A 12588-nucleotide genomic window follows, 5' to 3' on the forward strand; every position below is an offset into this window, starting at 1 on the left:
CCTTAGGTGCTTCTCAAAAGTCATTCATTAACATAAACCCAGTTATGGTGGAAAGGGGCTTGTTATGAATAACAAGACATCCATTTCACCTTTATGGCTCTACACAATTTCAGGAACTGAGAAGAGACCAAATATTATAACAAAAGATGGTCCCATTTCTCTTATAGCTCTGGAAATTCCAAGAGTTTGGGGATCTGTGAGCCAGAAGCCATGTATAAAGTTCAAATATATACAAGAAATATATATTTTGGTCATTTGAACGACCAACGTGTATTTCTTGTAAGTCACGATTTTGTACGTATAGATACAGATGCTAGCTAGCTAGCTAATCTCCTAGAAAATCATTCCTAGAAAACACTACAGCCGAATAAGTTGATAGCTACTGTCATAAGTAGCAACAGCACTTAGAAAATCATCTGTTCATCTTTAAAACAAGAACACTAGAACTTGACTCAGGGTCATCATTAGTTATAATGAGATACTAAAAGCAAAGTATTTAGCATAGTGTGTGTTACATAGGCAGACATGCAATGATACGTGATGTTATAACTATTTTCATTTGTATGTTAAAGACAGTTTTCTGAAAGTGAAATATCTCAAATTTAAGCAAGTATGGGGACTTACTGGCTCAACTAACTAAACAGGGGGTATATCTCACTTCTGGTGTGCCTAGGTACAGAAAATTAAATGATGTCTTCAGATTCTCTCCCACCAATCTACCCCATTCTTCTGTGTTGCCTCTATTATCAGGTAATTTCAAGCCAGCTTCCAGTGGCATCCTGGCCAGAGGAATATGATGTGTCGCTTTACCTAGTCCTGAGTGACATCCGAATGTCCAATACATCATTAGCAGTCTGTATACATTTGCTCTCCAAGGAGATAGTTCTACATTGTTGCCTTATGTAATTAGGCCGTTCCAGTGTGGTCCCCATAGCCACTGTTCACCATCATCTACACAATCTCTCGTTTTCCTGCTTCATAACACGGCAGAGTGGGATTTAGCACAACTGCGTCGCACAGAACTACTAATTAACATACTCACCAGATCACACTCTTCATTGTAATTAAACATTTATGTGATGGCTCCCTACACTGTGTGATAATGGCCTGAACTGGGAACTGTCAAGGAAATTTAAAAAGTCGCTGCTTTAAAGAGGTCCTAGACTCATGAGGTGACAGAGGAGACAGCTCTTTGTAACACGTGGGTGAAGGGGGGCAGGAAGATAGCAGACGTACCCCAAAGGGCTCTGGAAATGCACAGGGTGATTTTCGCCTGAATGGGCCAGGACTGAAACACAGACACATGAGAGAGATGTGGATAGAAATTGGGTGGCAAGTCAAGGCAACTTTTGGTTTAAGGTACCAAAAGGTCTCCAAAGTAGACCTACATGTAGGGTAAGGAAGTTATTCCGGAGTGAGAGAGCGTACCATTTGCACGTTGATCAGTGCATTCTTTCCTTTTTTCTGAAACACTCTTTTCTTTTTCCTGCCTCTTGATTCCATCAGATAATTACGTCGATAGATTTTCAGAGGTGATTCTTCACTCGCCCCTCCCCGCTAAATCCCCAGGACCTACTCTTATGATGAAAATGGATGAAGTGACAACGTTCATTTATTCAGTCTATTAGTCAGTGAGTTCCTCGGAGATGTCTGCTGTGTACCAGCCACATTAAGGGATAAAAAGAAGCTAAGATCTGTTTCTTGCCCAAAATGTAAGGTGTATACATTTTGTTCGGGGAGGCAGACTCTAAAAAGTACAATGTGAGAAATGAAGTACTAGAAACCTTCAGGACATTTTTGAGAAACACTGGAAGGAAGAACGAGAGAGGCACCAAGAAACCACGTGGAGAGTGCCTAAGAATCAGGCAGTGACCTGATATGCCTGCAGTGTATGTAGTTTCAAGGGAGAAAGTGGCAAGAGATAAGGCCAGAATGTGCAGGCAGCAAGTCTGGAAAGATCTTGGAGACTTGACTTTATCTCCTAGATGATGGTGATGCAGGGGCTCATGGGTGAGGCAGAGGCACAGGCATGGAAGAAATTCAACCAGGGCAGTGAGATAATTGCTAAACATAATTATCAAGCATAATTACCAAGTTAGAGAACAGAAAACCATGTGTAATATTCTATAGAAACCCTGTTCAAGAAAAACCTAATAAACCCGATGCAAACTAAAATTAAATACATAAACAGATTAATAATGCTTCACTTTAAGGAAAGATAGGTCCTTGAAATTGAGACCTTCCGTGGTGCAATGTAATATGTGTTCCATTTATAATAAATCATCATAATCTTTTTTCAGAAGTACCTCCATTATCTGAACCAAGGACTACTTGCTTATTTGGGCCAACTGTGTAAATTTGACACAAATTGTGTAGCTGAAATGCATTGCTGGCCATGTCTAATATTTGAAGAAAAACAAAGATGGCATAGCTGTGTTCTCATAATATACCAGAATCTCACTTTAGCAGGGACCTTGGGATCATTGCTGATCATCAGACAGGTGGAAGAAAGCAGCAACTAAAAGACCTTGTGATGCTTGAACAACTAAATCTTCTTAGATTAAATCCAAAAGCCCATCATATTGTGAATTCTATGCCATGACAGAGTATTAACAAATACCAGGTTTACATTCAAATTATGATGACCTTGTGCTTTTTATTTAGAAAGTTTACAGAGATTAGTACTCGAAAGGAGTTTAGAGACTTGCATTTCTGAAGCGATTGCAAAGACTTATAGAATGCCATAAAAATCTTTTACATTTTCTTATTGGCTTTACAGTTGTAACTTGTGTTTACTCCTAATACACCCATACTCTTCTTCCTTTTAAGCTTTTATAGCTGAAGGCAAAATTTCTGTTAATCACCAATGAAATTCTGGAAAGCCGTACAAAAGGAAAGGTATGCAGTGACTTTCAAAACCATCCTTTGAAACAAAACATGGGTCAATGTTCATCCATTTGAATATAGATATCAAGAAATGTATGAAACTCTAATTGTTTACCCTTTTTTTTCTTACTATATGTTCGTGAAAAATGCTTCTATCATCATTCTTTGGATCGACCTAAAAAAAAAAAAGGTATAAAAAAGGGAGTTACTAGACTCACTTCTTCCTTCTCAGATTGCGTCAGAATATGCTCTCCGAACTCAATTATTTCTCTTTAATGTGGAAGGCAGTCCAAGAACCTACTTTTCTTCTACTTTGTACAGCACAGAAACGCTTTCTCCTCCTACAGTGATGACATGAAATATATTTTTGGTCTCTGTTAGTTGACATGCAAATGTACCCACTGTATCACAAGCAAAAACTCATTAAAAGCTGCTGGAATGCAATTGTGTTATCTCCCAGGAACGCAGAAAATAACATTAGTCATCACTCCAGTGCATTTCCATTTGCTAACAGTGAAATCACCCACCCCACCTCTGTTCCCCCAAGGTTTCCATAGAAAATTTTCATATTTTATTCTAGTTCTATCAGACAAAAGCTCTACGTGTCTATTTATCACTAGGACACTTTTTTTTTTTTTAATTTAAAATGCAAAATGCTGCCACGTGATCTCATATACAACCCCGGGAACTTTTGTTCCCTAATATTTCCTAATATGTAGGTCTAACTTTGTAGATATTGCTGAAAGTTCCCTACCAAGCGTATGGAATTGTTGCTTAGATAACGAATATTTGGCAAAATTCGACAGAAGAGACAGGCTGATGTATAACAAAAGTGACATATAGCATCTAAAAATATACCCTTTCCCTAATATTGTACTCATTTTAGGAAAGTGCTTTCCTTGCGAAGAGATTCCCAATGGTTTTGGTTGTGTGGGTACTCTGCTAAGGTGCCATATAAGAGACATTTGGTAAGTCTTACCACATGTTCCCTAGGTTTCATATTTCTACTTACTATCATCACCAACTCCTGAAGCTGGAAGCAATCTTATCTACTCCAGGGAAACTTTAGAGGGCAAAAATGAACAACTAAATGTGGGAGATAAGCTAATATATTAATGTTTGCCTTAAAGGAAATTAAGTAGGATTTTGTGGGGAGAGATGCTTAAATTGAGATTTTGATGATGGAATGATTCAGTGCAAAGATGATATTTAATGTTTTGCCAGCTTGATTGAGGTATGATTGACCAAAAATATATATATAATAAAACCTTAGATTGCAAGTAATTTGTTCTGTGAGTGTTCTGCAAGACGAGCAAACATTTCTAATGAATTTTAACTTGATAAACGAGCGATGTCTTGCAATACGAGTAGTACGTGATGCCGAACGCCAAATGATCACAACTGAGCCACTGGTTCCCCCCACCCCCCGCTCTCTCGTTGCGGGATTGTGGGTGATCGTCTTCCATGCTCAGATGCTAGGTCTCAGGTCACAGTGTTTGGCAGAGATCAGTGATTTTTCAGAATGTTGGAAGGTGCCTACAAGTGGCACTGATGTATTTTTTTGTCACTTCACAGCACCTATGGACACATAGTCCTTTGCTTTTCCAGACAAGAGTAAGCTTAGAGATGCTTTGCTTCATTCTAGGTCAGGCTGCCTGCAGATAGAGACCCTTTCCTCTGCTGCCTTATCACCAGTTACATTAAATACAGCATATGACCAGAGTTTATTAATACTGTACTGTTGTCGACATCCATTCGTGATAGGGAAGTCGTCCTACACAATAGCCCTCTTCTCTCTTGTCTCCCTCACACCAGCCATGAAGGTTTTCAAAGGTAAGTGCAGGTCAATTTATTTTTATTTTATATCTTGTATTTTCTTTATTATTTTATTATTTAGTATTGTAATCATTTTTATATGAATATTTTGGGGTCATGGAACAAATCATCTGAGTTTGCATCATTTCTCATGGGGAAGTTTCACTTTGATATACAAGTGCTTTAAATTACAAGCATGTTTCTGGAACGGATTATGCTCGCAAGCCAAGGTCTTACTATATATTTAAGTTTTACAATGTGATTTTCTAAAGTTTGCAACATGATTTAATATACATACACAGTTACCTGTTGTGTGTGTGTGGTAAGAACCCTTAAGATTAACTTTCTTAGCAAATTTCAAGTATGCAGTAGTTTTATTAACTAGTCACTCTACTGTACATTAGAACCCTAGAACTTATTCATCTTATAATTGGAAGTTCACACCCTTTGACCAATATCTCCACATTCTCTCCCCACCCAACCCCTGGGAACCACCAATCTCCTTTCTATTACTATGAGTTTGACTTTTTTAGATTCCATATATAAGTGAGATCTGTCTTTCTCTGTCTGACTTATTTCACAAAGCATAATGTCCTTCAGGTTCACCCATGTCGTCGCAAATAACACAATTTCCTTCTTTTTCATGGCTGAATAATCTTTCATCGTCTTCAACCATTTATCTGTCGATGGACTCAGCTTCTTTCTATATCTTGGCTATTGTGGAATAATGGCGAAATGATCATGACAGTGCAGGTATCTCCTCAAGATTTTGATTCCATTTCCTTTGAGCATACACCCGGAAGTGAGATTATTGGGTCATAGTTGATCTTGAGAAAGATGCAGCCACGTGAAGATCTGGGGGGAAAGCATCCCAGAGAGAAGAAACAGCAAGTGTGAACACTAAGGTGCTCAACAACCATTTAATAAGTGAGGAATTATCTTTAATAACATCATCATTTTAAACTATTTTCATATTGATGATCTGTCCATGTGTTCTTTTTTTTTTTTTTTTTTTGCAAGTTGTCTATGAAGGTCATCATACTTCATTAGAAAAGGTATTGTATACATTGAGAATATTAACCCTTTGCTGCTGGTATGGCAAAAGCTCTCCCATTTTGTTATTTGTCTCTTGACTCATTTTACTTTTTTTTTTCTTACAGAGTTTGTATTTTATATTTAGCTCTGTTAACATTTTTAATGTTTTCTTTTCCTTTCATTATATGTTTAGAAATATCCTCTCTACCTAAAGATAGGTAGTGCTTAAGTCAGCAATGTTTATTTGCACTTCATCTTTGGTTTAAGATTTTAGATTAAAGCATTCGATGCATTTTGCATTTATTTGACTTAGGAAACCATTTAAAAAATATTTTTCAAAATGGCTAAACAGTAATCACAATGCATTTAATTGAATAATTAACATTTTTTTTCTGTTGATTTTAAATGTGACCTTATCACATATGTAATTACATATTCTTGAGGTTGAATCCACTCTGTGATGTGTTCCTTTGAGCTATTCCTCTATGCGAGTACAAAACTGTTTTCTTTTTTCAATCTTTATAATGCCATTATTATATGTTAAGGCTAGTGTTCCTCACTATCCTTTATCGAAATTATCTTAGTTATTATCACCTATTGTTCCAAGAATATCTTTGAACCGATTTGCCAGTTTATTTTCAGATGGCATTTTGATGGAGACAAATTGAAAATTCTACATTACACTCATAGGACATATACATTTTAACTGAGGTTATTCCTAAGTACATTCTGTTATTTAGTACTGTAAATGTGCTCTCTCTTTTTCCCATACTGAATCTCTATTTCTAAAAAAATATATACAGTGAACTTGCTAGCTTTTTCTAGGTATATAAAAATGGAGTCTATAAAATAATTATTTCTATCTATTTATCATCATCATCGTCATCTATCCATGTAACACATATATGTATGTATTTATTTTGTTTACTGGAACCAGAGTGCCTGCATTTGAATGCGGCTTCACTTACATGCTGTGCTTCACTAGACTAGTTACTTTACCTCTCTTTCTCTCCGCCCCTGTAAAATTGAGATACAGTTACCTACCTGGTAAAGTGGTTTTGAAGATTGAATGAGTTAGTTTATACAAGATGCTTAGAACAGTGCCTGGCACACAGTAAGCAGTATAAAGAGTTTGCGGTTGTCATTGCCATTCTTAGTATTTTATTTGCTACAACTTCCAAAGAAAAGCTCAATAATGGTAGTGCAAGTTACCATCTTTGTTTTGTTTCTTACATCAGGGATAATGCCCCCTAGAGACTTTTTCCATATTTGATTCCTCTATATTTTTATATTATAAAGTATTTTAAGGAACAGTGTAGACATTTTGGCATTTTATACTTTTTTGTATACGTTAAGTAATTGTTTAATTTTTATTTATTTTTGAGAGACAGAGACATAGTGCAAGTGGAGGAAGGGCAGAGAGAGAGGGAGACACAGAATCGGAAGCAGGCTTCAGGCTCTGAGCTGTCAGCACACGAGCCGTGAGATCATGACCTGAGCCGAAACCAAGAGTCGGATGCTCAACTGACTGAGCCACCCAGGTGCCCCTATACTTTAACTTTTTGATATCTATCCCTAAAAAGTAAGAGTTTTCTATATACCACAATATTATTAAGACAGCTAACAAGTAATAGTCATTCCTTAATGTCTTCTCATATCCAGTTCATAGTTAAATTTATCTGCAATCTTTTTTACAGCTGGTTTGTTGAAAAATACATCTCTTCAAGGACAACACATTGCATTTGATTCTTACGTCTCTCCCGACTGAACCTGGAGTGCTTCTATCTTTCTTTTCATGGCATAGGAAAAAATGTCCCACCTTCTGGATTTGCCTGATCATTTAATCATGGTGTCATTTACCATGTTCCTATATGTTCTATAAACTGGTAGTTCAATCTAAAGCTTTGATGAAATTCCACTTATAAATAGTTTGAGGAAGAGGACTCTCCATTGCATAATGAATTACTTATGGTCCTCTGGGAAGTAGATGTTAAGGAAGAATTAGAAGTGCAAAAGATTTATGGAGGAAAGATAGAGGGGAGAGAGGCCTCCCTTATCCTATCTCTGTCACTTACGCTAACCTTCTAGATCTTGTGTTTCTCATCTGTGAATTAGTAATAAGATTATTTATCTCATAGTGTCGCTTCAAAAATTAAATTAGATAATGGATACATATTCAATAAAAGTTACCATCTCTAAAAATCAAATTTCATATATTTTCTCTACTTAAAATTATTATTTACCCCTCCCATACATATATCCCCTGCTCGAGATGCACTAATAGAACTGCTGCTAATCTATTAGCTCATATTTATTTACTATGTTTAAGGCACAATTCAAGTGATTTTATGCCTTGTTTATTTACTCTGCAAATCATTATTGAGCACCTATTTTGGGTCAGGCACTGTTCTGGACATTAGGGATACAACAGACTAAACTCTCTCTGCCATCATGTAGCTTACATCCTACTGAGGAGAGGCCAGCAATAAGCAAAAATAAAAATAAACAAGCTAAATATATACCATGGATGTAATGGCATAGGAATAAATACAACGAAAGAGATAATGCAGAAAGCTGGGGGTTGAGGAGAGCTGAAGGGATGCTGTTCTAAATAAGAAGTCAAGACCTTACTGAAAAAGTGATATTTGAGGAAACAAAACTAGAAAGGTGAGGGAAAAAGTCATGTAGACGTTTGAGGCAATACATGAATAAACAAGTGCAGAGGTCTTGAGGCAGGACTGTGCTCGCTGTACTGAAAGAACTATGAGGGGGTTACATGGACTTAGAGAAGAGCACAGAACGGGCACAATAGTAGAGTAGGAGACACAGCAGTAGAGGTAGTAGAGTGCAGATCATATCGAAAGTGCTTTGAGTGATCTAGAAAGCCATTGCCGGTTTGGAGTGAAGGAATGATGTATTTTATCATATTTTTTAAGTTTATTTATTTTGAGAGAGAGAGAGAGAGAGAGCAGGGGAAGGGCAGACAGAGAAGGAGAGAGAGAATCCCAAGCAGGCCCCATGCTGTCCACACAGAGTCCGACGCAAGACTCGATCTCACAAACCACGAGATCAGGACCTGAGCTGAAATCAAGAGTTGAATGCTTAACCAACGGAGCCACCCAGGCACCCCTAGGAGTATTTTTAAAAGATCGTTCTGAAGCCTGTGGGCAGAATAAACTGTAGACAGGTAGGAGTGGTGGCAAATTCGTCGATTAGGAGTCTACTCCAGTAACCCAAGTGAGAGATGATGATGGTTTGGGCTAGAGGTTGTACTAGTAAAGATGGCGGGAAGTAGCCGAGTTCTGAAAGTATTTTGAAGGAGAGCCTGAAGAATGTGCCGATTAATTGGATTTGGGGTATGATAAAAGGAAATGAGTCAAGCATAATAATAATAATAATAATAATAATAATAATAATAGTAATAGATAATGCATGTTGCACTTATTCTGCATCCAACACTACTGAAGTTTTTTGTAGATATTAACTCATTTAGTTCTCAGCAAAGATGAGGAAACAGTTTCTGGCACATGTAGTACTCAGTATTTACTGACTGGGGCATAGAGAGGACAAGTAACTTGCCAATGCTCTGCAGCTAGTAAGTAGTAGACCCAGAACTCAAACACAGACAGTGTGGCTACAAGGACCATGATTGTAACTACTGCACCATGGCCGCATGGTTCCAAAGCATTTGTTTGGACTAACTGGAAGAGGGGAAGACAGGAAATACAAATGTGGGAGTCAATAATGTACTGGGGCAGAAGGAAATCCCCTAAAGACTGAGTATACATAGGGAAGATAAGAGGCCTAAGACTGAACAGCAGGAGCCTCCACCATTGGCAGTTCTGGGAGATAAGGAGGAATCAACAAGAGACTACTGAGGAAAATCCCAAGAGGTAGGAGAAAAACCAAGAGAGTGTGTCCTGAAAGGCAAGTGAAGAATATATTTCAAAGACACATGGGTGATCAACTAGGTCAAATGATGCTGATACATCAAGGAAGCTGAGATCTGTGAATTGAACAGTAGATTTAGCAACCTTGAAAAGAGCAGTTTCCATCGAGTGGGAAGTGAGTTCTAAAAGAGAAATGGAAGATAAGAATTGGAGACAGTGAGTATAGAAAGCTCTTTCCAGGAACCCTTCTGTTAGAGATGCAAGAGAAAAGGTACAGTGGTTTCAATAGAGGGTTTTTTGGCTGTTTGTTTTTCCCTTTGAGATAGAAGAAATGCATCTTTGCTGATGGGAATGATCCATTAAAGCAGAATAAAGTCGATGATGTAGTAGACAATGAGGATAATTTTTAGTCTCAAGTCCCTGGATATATCGGAGGGGTTGGGGTCTAATGTATGCGAGCACAGAGAACTTGCTTAGAACTGTGGTTCTCATAAGTAGCCGTACTTCTCCATGCTTCCATTTGGGAATTGTTATGATGTCATGTTTTACTTTCTAGATGGTCATGCCTTAGCATTTACATATTGAAATACATTTTTAAAATAAATTCCATTTAAAAAGATATCCTTTATTTTATGTTGAATGCATTATATTGATTTTTTTGAAATTATGTATATAAGTAGTTTATGAATTTTATTTCAGAGTAATAAGGAGAGCCACCCTAGATCAATTAAATCAGGCTCTCTGGGCCTGAGGCAATAGCATAGGTATTTTTTTAATGGTCCCAAGGTAGATTCTAATATGCAGCCAAGATCCTCTAACTCACAACAAACATCAGAGACAGATAATATTGTTGTTGTTGTCGTGGTGGTGGTGGTGGTGGTGATACATATAGGAAAACCAGAGTTCGAAGTGGTTAGGTAGCTTGTCCAAGGTACAACTGGTAAATTATAGAGCCTGGGAGTGAGTCCGGGCAGTCTGACTCCAGAACCCAGTATTATACTCCATGTCACTGATTTTGCTGTTCCCAGAACTCCAAAAGTACTTGTATGCCTCTGTGCCCTTGCACATGCTCTTTCATTTGCTTGGATTCCCTTACATTTCTTTTTTTCTGTACCTGTCCAGGTCCTTTTATTTTTAACATTTAGAATTGTATTATGTTGATATGTATTTCTCCATATCAACATATTCTGTATCTGTCTATTTCTCGGGCTGTAGAGTCAGGGATATTTGAGTTTGAATTCTGACTCTGTCACTTCCTAGCTATGTGACCTTGGGAGGTGACTTAGCCTTTCTAAACTTCAGTTTGTTCAGCTTTGAAGTGGGGACAACAATAATATTTAATATACTCTAGAGTTGAGGAATTTGGAGCCAGAGAACTGATAGGCTATCAAGTAAAGTCTCAGTTTGAATGTAGCAATGGCTTTTGTTTATGCTTCAGAAAGAGCTTACATCCAAGCATGAGTCATTCAAGATCACTTGGAAAACAAGAAGAGCCAAGACTGAGTGAAACTTTAGTCCCTCTAAACCTCCACCACCCAAACCCCAATTAATCTCAAGGAAGAAAATTAGGAGGGATGTTTACAAGGCTCTAAGGTCAATTGCTATTCACTGGGATAGAAGTCATGCTATCTAAAATCCTGAGAAAAAAACCACAGGAACTAATCCAAGCCAAAGGGACTGAACCGAGTGCTCAGTCTTCTGTATCCTTCCAGTATACGATTATATTTAGAAGCCATGTATTTCCTTTTTTTTTCCTCCTACTGGCTCAGGATTGATTGATTCATTGATTATAGTGTTAAGTTTTTATTTAAATTCCAGTTGGTTGGGGCGCCTGGGTGGCTTGGTTGGTTAGGCGTCCGACTTCGGCTCAGGTCATGATCTCACAGTCCGTGAGTTCGAGCCCCGCGTCGGGATCTGTGCTGACAGCTCAGAGACTGGAGCCTGCTTCGGATTCTGTGTCTCCCTCTCTCTCTGCCCCACCCCTGTTCATGCTCTGTCTCTCTCTGTCTCAAAAATAAATAAACGTTAAAAAAAATAAATTCCAGTTGGTTAACATACAGTATAACGTTAGTTTCAGGAGTAGAATTGAGTGATTCATCACTTACATGCAATACCCAGTGCTCATCCCAACAAGTGCCCTCCTTAATCCTCCACCCATTTAGCCCATCCCCCACCCACTTCCCTTCCAGCAACCCCCAGTTTGTTGTCTAAAGTTAAGAGTCACTTTTATGGTTTGCCTCTGTCTTTTTTCATTTGTTTTGCTCATTTGTTTTGTTTCTTGAATTCCATGTATGAGCGAAATACTGTTTTCCTTTCTTTGTTTTTTCAAGTGGGCCAGCAAGTGACTTAAGATGACCAGACCAAACTTGACCTTGGTAGAAAACATATTGGACTGGGCTCCCATGCTGCATCTGCCACTAACCGTGGGATCTCAAAGATAGTATTTGCCTTTTATGAGTTTCATTTGTCTCCTTTGTAAAATGAAGAGATTTCATTAGATGATCTCTCAATTACCGTATTTTATAATTTTACAATGGCCTAAAATGCTAAGTTTTCATGTGACTGGTAAGATCATAGCATCTTGGGGTTAAACCAGAGCCCCTCCTGTATTTAAAGGTACTCACAGAAAGGGCAAGCCCTCTCTCAGGAATGCATTTTATTTCTGTACACCCCTCACAACAGTCAGAATGCCTCAGAATAATAATACCTGCAAATTGCTTAGTGCTTTGCCACGTACAAGAATTCATTTGCTATTTATGGAAACCCTGTGACAAAGATAGTGCAGGTATAATCATACACATTTTGTGGAGGAGCACAGTAAAGCTCAGAGAGGAGCAAGACACTTGTTCAAGGTAACAGAGTTGGGAAAAAAAAAAGAAAGAAAGAAACGAAAGACACATCCAGGTTTTGTAATGATGGGTCTTCCCTGAAGAAATTCCCCTATGTCAGCCCTGGACCTTTG

This window comes from Leopardus geoffroyi, chromosome X, assembly GCF_018350155.1.
Source record: "Leopardus geoffroyi isolate Oge1 chromosome X, O.geoffroyi_Oge1_pat1.0, whole genome shotgun sequence".
Lineage (NCBI taxonomy): Eukaryota > Metazoa > Chordata > Mammalia > Carnivora > Felidae > Leopardus > Leopardus geoffroyi.